Genomic DNA, 9630 nt, shown 5'->3' with positions numbered 1-9630 from the left:
GAAGGTGCCTCCCCACTCTTGGGAAGGCCCTAAACACTTCATCTCATGGGGCCCCATCAACATTCCATCACTCTTTTCTTTTACAGATGTTCTCATTACTTTACAGCTAATGCACTAATAATGCACACCAATAATACATTACTTTCCTAGATGGACCGCTCCCCGAGGCTCAATCCATTCAGGAATCTCCTTTACAGCTAATGCTACATGCTACCCTCTATTAAGAAGGATAAGGAGGAATCTACAAAGTGCATACTGAGTGCTTGATGGGTTGTTTCCGAGGTCCACCATGCTCGCACTTGTCATGCTAAGTGCTCTAGAGCTTGAAAGAAGCGGCCCGGATTGTTGCGTCTCGAGTAAGGTTTGATGTGGTTTCCAGCTGGTCATTGATTTGTTTAAAAGCTGGGTACCAGTTGTCCCAAAAGTTGGTCCCTGTGGTGCTCTGTCGTCCTCTGAATTCTTAGAGCTTAACGAAGTGAAGTGTTCGGTACTGCTCCATGGCTTTGATGACGTGATCTGCTGCTTGCTGTTCCAATTCATACAGTTGTTTCTATATGTCTTCATACTCGGTGAGAGGCATCCCTTGTCGGGTCCGCAAATGTTGATAATGCAGGAGGTGAAGGTATCTGTTATCCAGCCTGTCAATGCTTGTAAACTCTGGATCATTTGCCAATGAGCTTCTGGGCTGGGCTTCTGTTGTAGTTCATTAAGGGCTGGAGTCACTAGATCTAGGTCGTCGATTACTGCTTCCGGTCATCCTGTAGGAATAAAACAAGTTATCAATCGAGATAATGCATCAACTACCTGATTGTCATTCCCATCAATGTGCTCAAAGTGAATAGGAATTCCAATGCCAGTAATAAAATCCGTGAAAGCTAGCCAGCGAACCCTTGATGGCTTATTATTGGGAGATTTTCGAAAGAAACTAATAATAGCATGGCAGTCAGTGCGGATTATTAGTTCCTCTTTATCTAAGAAATATATCTTCAATGCTTCAAGGGAATTCATTACAGCATAAATCTCAGCATCAATAGTGGCCTTTGGTGGATTGAACTTGCCACTAGCATATGCACATATATTTTCAGCAGATTTAGGGTCGAACTTATGAGGCTTCCATTTGCAGATACCACCCCACCCATCCATGCAACCATCTGTTTCAAGAATAATATAACAATCTTCTGGTGAGACTTCTAGGGCTGGTAACTCTTTCACAGTTGTCATTATCTACTTTACAAGAGCCCAGTCTTGAGAATTCATTCGCTTATCTCCATTTGGGCTGGTTTTAACATACAGAGGCCCAAGTAACTTTCCTAGATTACGGATATAATTTCTAGCATAGTTTAATAACCCTAGCCAAGACCTCATCCCCTTCTTTGAAAGTAACTCTTTGTCCTGAAATTCTATAATCTTTGAAATAATATGAGGTTGGAGCTTGATTTTTCTGTCACCAAGTACTGCCCCCAGAAATTCTATTTCAGGCAAACCAATCTTCATTTTAGTAGGGCTCAGGACCAAACCATGCTGCTTACATATATTCAGCATTATTTGAAGATGCCTAGCATGATCTTCTTCATTCTGAGAGAAGACTAGAATGTCATTTATATAGACGGCTATAAACTCACTGGTTCCTCTGAAGTAATTATCCATTTTACACTGAAATATTGCAGGGGCATTTTTCAATCCAAATGGCATTACCAGCCATTCATAAAGTCCGTCAGGAACCCAAAATGTTGTCCATTCAATAGAGTCAGGATGCATCGCAACCTGGTGAAAAGCACTCTTTAGATCAAACTTAGAGTAGATTCGGCTTTTATTGACCTTTTGAAGAATTGTGTTAATTCCTGGTAGACTGTATTTATCCTTGTTGGTAAGGTCATTAAGGCGCTTATAATTGAAAACCATCGGTTCCTTGCCTTTAACTTCTTTTCCTGTTTTAGGATCAATAGTAGTACCTGAATTGACGATAATGGCAGTAGTTCTGTGTCGGCTTTTACTAGGTCTAATGACTTTCAGCTCCAGTAATACTTCCACATGTTTGGTAAAAGCTTGCCTTTGATAGGGTGTCAGATGCTTAAGAGGTTTGTCTTCAATAATAAAATCAGGGTTTTTGATGTCAAGTTGGCAAACTATCTGATTTTTTGCCCAATGCTGAAGAGGATTATCTCCAATATAACCTTGTTCTTGTAGTTCTTTAAGAAGGGGCCCAAATTGCTCCTTGAATTTTTTCTGGGATTGCCCAATTGAACAATTAACCATCCCTTGGATCTGGATATATTCTTCTTCTTCTAAGTCAAGTTCCTCTATAGCTACAGCAGAGGTAACAGAGGGTAAAGTATTAATGGTAGTAATATGCTTATAAAAGGTTACCACATTTCCCTCGATTCGAATTCCTCCATGCATAGCTCTGATAAAATTGCATCCGATAATCATTTGAATTCCGTCGCCTAGAATCATTGGGAAGCTGTAAGTGTATGGAATTCTGAATATATTTTCTCCCACAAACATTCTTCCCTGCTTTAATTTCATGTCAGCAGTCTGTTGAGAGTTTATGCCACTAAATTTCACCATGAAGGTATTCTTTTCTAAAGCTGATGCTGGTACTGAATTTTTGTCCACACAGCAAGTTGTAGCTCCTATGTCCAAAATGGCCTTGAGTGAAAATTTTGGAATACCAGGAATGTCCAATTCAACTAATAAGTTATAGAGCATATTCCTTACCAATCTTGGTCCTCCTCCAGTGAGATTACTAACCTGCTCGCCTAATATTGCATTAGTGAATTCCTCTTCCTCTTCCTCCAAAATTCCTTTCTCCTTCCCTGGGCTTAAATTTTGAAAATCCTCTGCCAAATCCTTGGTTAGAACTGAGCTCATATTGAGTTTTGTAAAAACTTACCTCCTTTTTAAGCCTTTCAATTTCTCCTTCACACCATGCAATATAATATTGTTGTTCCTTAAGGAGCTTATAAGGGAGGAATGGCGCAGGTGCTGTAGGTGCCACAGGTACCTGTTTCATGAAATAGTAAGGCCCACACAGATTGCAGGCTGTAATCATGCACTTTGGGCAATGGATTCTTGCTCTCTGCAAAGTCATTCTTTTGCAGCAGGTGCAGTTACTTGGTTGTGGAGGGCTTATTGGTTCATTTAGATGCCAATCATGCTGACAATTTAGTTGTTCATCTGTCACCTTTATCTGAGGTCTATATCCTCCATCAACCTGCCCAAGCATGAATGTTGCTTCATTAATTAAAGAAAGGGTCTGAACAGACCTTTGTAAATCTTCATTGCCTTCTTCTCCTTCTGAAATGCTAAAGATTGCATCACTCTGATCTTCTCCTTCTTGGACGGACAAATCTCACAGTCTTCTGGGATGTCGAGTTGTTCGAAGATAGCCACTCTTTTTACATTTCTTCTTTCATTAGGACATTCTCGTGCAAAGTGTCCTTCCTGTCCACATAGATAGCACTTACATTTTTTATTTCTGATGAGATGCTTCCTTTTCTCTATCCTGGCATGAGTCTCATGTGGCTTGCCTTTATATGTTTTTGACCTTCGCACCCCGTATGTCATGGATCCCATATTTTTATAATATCCTGGAATAGGAATTTGTCTGCAGAATGATAAATTCTTTAGATTTCTTTTGTAAGCTGCATCCCTGCATTCCTGCTCAAGAAATTCATAAGCAAAAATAATTCTGGGAAGAACACCAACTGTTAGTCCAGAATATTTTTCATCATATGCAGCTTTAATTCTTTCTCCAAGATCATCTGGCATTTTAAGCCAGAGTTTTTCTGATAATTCAGGACCTGCATATAATCTTCCAGTTTTTGAAGCTAATCTCTTGAAATCATTCAGATATTTGACAACATCTTTTACGTTGTCACAGGATAATTTTTCCAGGTCCCTATATGCCTTATTCTGAATAGCTGTTGATCCTTGAGCTGGATCTTCTGAAGAGAAAACCCTTCTGATTTGAGATAATATATTCTGAGTACCATCCCTTCCATCACTTGTGTTTATTAAGGCTTCATATTCCTGGGGGTAACTCATTCTCCACTGTATCCATACTAGTTTCTCAGTTTCTCCCAAGAAGATTTTCTATATATTCAGCTTTATCTCTTGCATCAGTAAAGGCTTGGCTTGCAACATGATTTTTTGTAATTGACTCCCATCGAGAGAATACATCATGAAATAGCCCAATTTGTTCTGGAATCACAAACATTGCTCCTCCTTGCTGTTGTGCTGATGGAAGAGTCCACATCTCATTATTACTTCCTCCTCTAAACCTTGTTTTTGGGGGTTGCTGTTCATAAATAGGTTGAGGTCTAGTTCTGGCCTTTGATCTGCAGGGGGATATCCCAGGAGGTCCCATAGCAACATCTTGTGCTGGTGTATATGGAGATGTTACTGCACTTGTTGAGGAGTAAAGATGCTGTTCTTGACTTCTTGCTTCTTGATTCCTTGCAAACTTTCTTAATATTGGATAATCAAGCTCTGCATTTACTGCTATAACTTGAGATATATTACTTCCGGATTTTCTGATAATTTTTTACCATTTTGTTCTTCTTTCATCACTGATCACTCTCACTTATCCATCCATAACAAGGAAATTTCTTCTTCTTCTGTTTTCACTTTCACTTTATCCATCCATAACAGGGATCTGTTGTTGTTGTGTCATCCCCACCACCTTTTGCTGCAATGGATTAATCCATTGATCTTCTGGATTATTCATCATTATTATCATCCCATCCTGTTGGAGTGATAGGGAGATAATATTCAGGTGGCCTTACTGGTGGAGAATAATCCACATAATAATCAAATTTACCACTGGGTTCCCCAAGTGTGTCCCATATAGGGTTGAGGGTAAGGTTTGTGATGGCTCAGCATATATTTGTTGCAGTATCCCAGGTAGGTGGTGCTGTGTTTCTTCAGTTGGTATTTCTGGAAAGGTCATTGCAGCCATATATTGAATGGTTGCCAAATATTCATCCTCCTCATCATCAGATTCCTCCAATGGTTGTTCCATGGACCGGAGTACAGAGGCCCCTGGGCTTGTAGTTCCTGCATGGACTTCCATAGGATTTATCTGATCTGAGTCAGATTCTTGTAAGAGAACAAATATAACCTCCTTTCCTTGTCAGGGATAATAGAATCTTCAATATTTTCTTTTGAAGTAGAACCAAAACCACCAGTTCCTCGAACAGTTTTGATAATTCTGATATACTGGGTAATTTAGATAAACTTGTCAATTCATATATATCTGGTGTAATAATCTTTCTCAAAAATTATTTGAGCCACGCACTGCCCCTGTGAGATTTTAATATCATGATTAGAATGATTAAATATCATAATCATTATCTCACCTCGATAATCATTATCAATAACACCAGCTCCCACATCAAGACCCAGTTTCCATGCTGCACTGGATCTTGTTGCAATTCGTCCATATACTCCAAATGGTATATCAATAGAAATACCTGTAGATATTAAAGCTCTTTCTCTAGCAAGAATATAATGGTCTTTATCAGCAGCCAGATCAAGTCCAGCAGCTCCAGGACTTTTTCTTGCTGGTATAGTAGCTGTATCAGTTAATTTTCTTACCAGAATATATGGAAAATCTTTCCATAAGGGATTTCTCATTAGCCTCAAATTCCTTTTGGACATCTTCATGTTCTTGTTTTAATGATTCTGCAAGTTCATGTAATAATAAAGGAGCAAGTAAATGAGAAGACCTGTCATCATCACTCTGTATTTCTTCATCATTTTTATTATAAGAAGGTTGTTGTCCCTGCTGTTCTTGCTGCAACATAATTTCCGAAGCTTAATGAAATCCTTCCATCAAGTAAGTTTTGGCTATTCACCTCCGCATGGTTGCATAGGGATATTTACCTGTGTAGGATTTATAATCCAGTTTAATCCCTGTAATTGAGAAGTAGAATACCTGCGTCCTGGTAAAGCCTGAACACCATGACTAGTTAAATAGTCCACAACCCCTTGTACTTCGTAGGCAAACCCTACGTTAGGGGTATTTGAAAGTCTCCCAACCATTCCTCTTGTTATTAAGAGGTTTGCTTCACCATTTCTCCATTGCTCATAGCCACTTGTTAAGATAGTCACCTGGATATTCCTGTAAAAATCTCCAATGGTTAACATTAAATCAGGAATTATATATACCAGTTGACTTCCCCTTGTCAAATCAACTTCCATTGTTGCAAGTATAGCTTGATCTCCAAGCCATCTGTTGTCTCGAAAGACAACAAGTGCCATAGTTCCTTCTTCCTGCCTATGAAGGTTTGAATTCTTACCTGCAATACTCCCAGATGGATGTATTGCATACGACTTCTTTGTAGCTGGTTATAACTACCTTCTTGTATGAAGGTTCTATCTTGCTGGTTACCATCAACACATAAAATTGCTTCTTCAGATCGATGCATATAAACACGATGATTAGCATCATCCCTTCTGGAATGATATAAGACTTCTGCAGGAACAATTGAAGCCCTTTCCTGCATAGAAAGCTGTAATTGAGCTTGAGGGTCAATTTGTTGCTCAAGAGTATGAGGAATATTAATCCTCCAGTCAGCCTTCTGCCAATCCTTCTTGCAGTTTGCTGAGCATTATGCAACCTTCTTTGGTTTCTTCGATACTCCCGTATTTGATCTTCATATAAGGGTGATGCCTTGTTCTGGAGTGGTTTGTGAACCATTACTGCTCTGGTAGTCATTTTTAATTTTTAAGCTTCTCCTGCTCTTCTTTTAATATTTTATAAGGGTCCCTAAATACCCTTAATTTGCCTCTTCCCTCCCTAGGTTTTGTACCCAGAGAAAGGTTCTGCAACTTTTCAATTAATGAGTCAGGTAAATCTGCAAGTGGAAGCCTCATAAATTTGACCCAAAATCTGCTGAAAAAATATGTGCTTATGCTAGTGGCAAGTTCAACCCACCAAAATCTACTATTGATGCAGAAATTCATGCTGTGATGAATTCTCTGGAAGCCCTAAAAATATATTTTCTGGACAAGGAGGAGATGATAATACGCACAGACTGCCAGGCTATTATTAGTTTCTTTCAAAAATCCCCTAGTAATAAACCGTCAAGAGTACGCTGGCTAGCTTTTACGGATTTTATTACTGACATGGGAATTCCTATTCACTTCGAACACATTGATGGAAAGGATAATCAGGTAGCTGATGCATTATCTCGTTTGATAACTTGTCTTGTTCCTACAGGATGGTCGGAAGCAGTAATCGACGACCTGGATCTGATAGCTCCAGCCCTTCAAGAATTACAACAGAAGCCCAGCCCAGAAGCTCATGGGCAGATGATCCAGAGTTTACGAGCATTGACAGGCTGGATAACAGATATCTTTACCTCCTCCATTATCAGCATTCACGACCATGGAAGCCCCTCGCTGAATACCTCGCCGAGTATGAAGACATACATCTTACCAACAAGGATCAATACAGCTTACCGGGAATCAAAACAATTCTTCAAAAGGTCAGTAAAAGCCGAATTTATTCTAAATTTGATTTAAAGAGTGGCTTTCACCAGGTTGCTATGCACTCGGACTCTATTGAATGGACGACATTTTGGGTTCCTGATGGCCTTTATGAATGGCTAGTAATGCCATTTGGCCTAAAGAATGCCCTTGCAATATTTCAGCGTAAAATGGATAATTGCTTCAAGGGAACCAGTGAATTTATAGCCGTCTATATAGATGATATTCTAGTCTTCTCACAAAATGAAGAAGACCATGCAAAGCATCTTCAAATAATGTTGAATATATGCAGGCAAAATGGTCTAGTTCTAAGTCCTACAAAAATGAAGATCGGTGTATCTGAAATAGAATTTCTGGGGGCAGTGCTTGGTGATAGAAAAATCAAGCTCCAGCCTCATATTATTTCTAAAATTACGGATTTTCAGGAGCAGGAGTTACTTTCAAAGAAGGGGATGAGGTCTTGGTTATCCTAGTCGCTTCTTGTAAGGTTTTATTTTTCCTTTCCACTATTTTATTTTGTTATGGAGTTCTAGGACATATAAGAACTCATGGTGGTATCCGTTATTTTGATAAAATTTATTATATTAAGTATTTTTAAAATTTTCACCATGATCACTACGTATTCTTTTAATTTTTAAATGTTTTTTATTTTCTAATAATTTTCACAAATTGGTGAATTTTTCAAAGGTTTCATTTTTAGATTTTAGGAATTTTATCCATGTGAATATAGAATAATCATCTATTATTACTAAGCAGTACAGGTTTTCGCTTAGTGACTTAGCCACATGAGAATCAAAGAGGTCTAAGTGTAATAATTCAAGTATTGAATTAGTTTGATTTTGATTGTGATGACTATCCGTAAGTATACGGAATGTCGTCAAGTAATAAAAGATATCGAACCACAGGGACCGAGGAATTTATCACCAAACAGTCACAAGAAGAGTAGAGAGATCATGTAATTGGGTTAAGATTGGGGAAAGTGAGAGTGTAGTTGAGTACTTACACCTCAATCGAAGTAAAATCAACTAGTGACAGGATTTGGGAAAGCGATCCTAGGACTTCGAATTCCTCGAGATTATATTTGATTGACTATGGACTCCTTACCATTCCTCAAAATTCATACATTTGCAGAGATTCTAACCAAAATATCCAATTAGACCTCATCAGGTTTCCTCAGAATAAAATATTAGCCCTCTAACGTTATGATTGTTAGTTTGAGATGACCCCAGATAGCCTGGTTATAGCTCTCCTGCTGTTACTGGACACTCCAGCATACTACTAGTGTCCTACCCCCTGTCACCAGGTATCCAATTAAGGACCTCTCCCTAACAATTAATAACCGTTAGCTATCTCTCACAAAGATTCATTACAATCGAATTTTCTCGGAAAGTCTGGTTAAAGGTTCACCTTCTGTCACAAGGCACCCCAGTTATATGATCCTAAGATTTTCTTAAACCATAATTTATCCTCATCCTCATAGATTTGCACCATTCATAATCGTATCATCCAATAAGCACAAATCACAACATCTATAAAGCAAAATGCACAAATAAATCATTAAACATGGTAAATACAAATCCATAGTATCAATCATCTATAATACACCTCGATTCCTACTATATTCTAGAATCTATAGTTCTATTCCATGATGGAGGAGATACAACACGAAGAAGAGATGAAGAAATACATTTTAGATCCTAGAAAAAGGAAATAAAACTTATCAATATGTGTCTTCTTCTTCACCTTGCAAACTCCTAGTCAATGGTGGAATGGATGCGGCGGAGTAGCTCTAAAAGGACGGATGGATCATCGATTCTTGCTTCGAATGGCGTTTTCGGTGGCTACTCTTTGACTCCTAAGGTCTCCCCCCCTTTTTAGAGAAATTAAGAGGGTATTTATAGGTCCCCCCTATTCACCCTTCGCCACACGACCGTGCTTAGCCACACGGCCTGGGGTACACAGCTGTCATGGCCCCGTCACACGGCCATGCCTGGTAAGCACGACCAGGGTGTGGTGGCCATTGGAAAATGGGGCACGACCGTGCCTATGAGGCACGACCTTGCCATGTTGCAGCGTGGAGGTAGACACGACCGTGCCTACTAGGCACGGCCAGACATGAACCTTCTCTGTGGTCGG

General features: G+C 39.2%; 1 pseudogene; it reads right to left on the bottom strand.

Annotated features, from left to right (window-relative positions):
* Positions 1-1224: 1224 nt before the first annotated feature.
* On the bottom strand, positions 1225-6509 carry LOC141832608 (uncharacterized; annotated as a pseudogene).
* Between the last annotated feature and the right edge of the window lie 3121 nt (positions 6510-9630).

Source organism: Curcuma longa, chromosome 7 (assembly GCF_044706935.1).
Source record: "Curcuma longa cultivar G26 ecotype Majalengka, Jawa Barat chromosome 7, ITB_CL_G26_1.1, whole genome shotgun sequence".
In the NCBI taxonomy this organism is placed as follows: domain Eukaryota; kingdom Viridiplantae; phylum Streptophyta; class Magnoliopsida; order Zingiberales; family Zingiberaceae; genus Curcuma; species Curcuma longa.
The sequence above is the reverse complement of the archived record's forward strand: the minus strand, read 5'-3'. Positions and strand labels throughout refer to the sequence as shown.